Genomic DNA, 2,080 nt, shown 5'->3' on the forward strand with positions numbered 1-2,080 from the left:
AGCAATGCGCATGGCCTTGTGGTTGCCTACCAGCTGAATAGCAGGATCATTTATACTTTCAGTGAGTACCTCCATTTGTGATTGTAATAGCTTACATCTCAAGTGTTTTAAATTTACCTATGGAGACAAATTAATTATGTTATATTGCTCTTAATGAATACCCTAATCATCTTTATATGGGCATACTTTGGGGAATAGGCAGGCTATATGTTCAAACTTTCAGCTATAAATGACACCAAAATGTGTCTGATTATGTTTTAAGTAATTGTTTTGTTTTGTTTTATTTTTTTGTTTTGAGACAGGATCTCACTATGTAGTGCAGGATGGCCTTGAACTTACAGCAATAATCCTGCCTCAGCTTCCCAGGTGCTGGGATTACAGGCATGAGCCACCACATCTGGCTATTCAAATACTTTTTTTTTATTTTTGTCTTTTAGACACAAGGTCTCACTATGCAGTTCAGGCTGGCCTTGAGCTCACTTTGTAGCCCAGGCTGGTCTTGAACTTGCAATGATCCTCCTGCCATAGCCTCCTGTGCTAGTGACATAGGGGAGAAAAACTCCCAACCTAAACAATATTTGGGATGAGTTCATGTTGGATGAACGATGAGAGAGAAAGAGAAAGACAGAGAGAGAGAGAGAGAAAGAGAGAGAGGGAGAGAGAGGGAGAGAGAGCCCCCCCCCCCAGTGGGTTGCCCCAGGAACCTATCTTTTCCAGGGACTTCATAGAGCAAAATCACGAGGTGAGGCAGGTCCAAGGTGCGGGGGAAGAATGGGAAATCACAAGGCAAGCATGAGGTGGGACAAAACTATGGTCATCCAATAAGAATTGTTCAGGTTAAATTAATTAAATTGGGAAGTGAGTCAAGTAGCAAGCGGGTAAGAATACAGAACAGGGGCTTTTCCCATAGAGGGTTGGGTCAGTGACTTTTCAAGGTGATCGCTACCTATTTAGAATATCAGTCCCTGACGTCCACCCCTAGAGAGATATGTGAGTGTGTTTATTTAATCTTTTGTCTTGAGGTCTGGCCCGCAGCAAGTACCGTCTTTCCATTTGCAACGTGTCTTGTCTTCCTTACTGGCTCCTTCGAGGGCCTGGCCCTGTCTGACTGCCTATAATATTTCTAACTCAGCTGCCTACAGCACTGGGATTATAGGCATGTGCCACCATCAAATACTTTTAATGAGACTTTTGTTTTATTTCCTGGAAGATGGCATTGCCTTATTGAATTCTAATTTGAGCATTATTTTAGTAAATGAAGGTTAAAAGGAAAAAAAAAATCTAATGAAGGGATGTATTTATTTATTTATTTATTTATTTGTCTTTTTATTTATTTGTTTGTTGCTATGCAGTTCAGGCTGGCCTTGAGCTCACTTTGTAGCCCAGGATGGCCTTGAACTTGCAATGATCCTCCTCCCTTCTGAGTGCTGGGATTACAGGTGTGCACCACCACGCCTGGCTCTAAGGAAGGGATTTAATAATGACATTTGTTTACATGTCATTTGCTATTTCATTTTAACATTCATTGAGATCATTTCATAGGTATCATGATAAGTATTGTGGAAAATGGAAAAACGAACGGGACAATGTCTCTATCTTTCAAGAGATAGAAGGTGGTATAATAGGACAAACACTTTACCAATTATAATGAAACTAATAAAATAGGAGGAATCTAAAGCAATCTGAACTAATAAAATAGGGGGAATCATTTCCTATGAGGAGTATCCAGGAGTTGCAAAAAAATGTGTATCTGGAATACAGAATGGGAAGCAAGGTGTATGGGAGAAAAATTCAGAAAAGGTGATCAAGCCACTTAAGTTGTGGAAAACAGAAACCAATACAACTACCTGGAAAAGATAGGGACTTAACTTGTTAGCTCTTAACACCCCTTTGCCTGCCTTCCCACTTCCCTCACACAGAATCCATTCCGTTTGGTGTTTCTCCCACCCCACTCCGTTTAACTTCTTCCCTCCTTCTGCAGACGGGCACTCCCCATGTGGTAGAAAAGACAGCCACTGGGGGGCTCCAGTTCACATCCTTGCAGCCCTGTGACCCAATAGGCAAGACACTTTTTTTTTTT

This window comes from Chinchilla lanigera, unplaced genomic scaffold, assembly GCF_000276665.1.
Source record: "Chinchilla lanigera isolate Chin_1 unplaced genomic scaffold, ChiLan1.0 scaffold00056, whole genome shotgun sequence".
NCBI classification, from domain to species: Eukaryota; Metazoa; Chordata; class Mammalia; order Rodentia; family Chinchillidae; genus Chinchilla; species Chinchilla lanigera.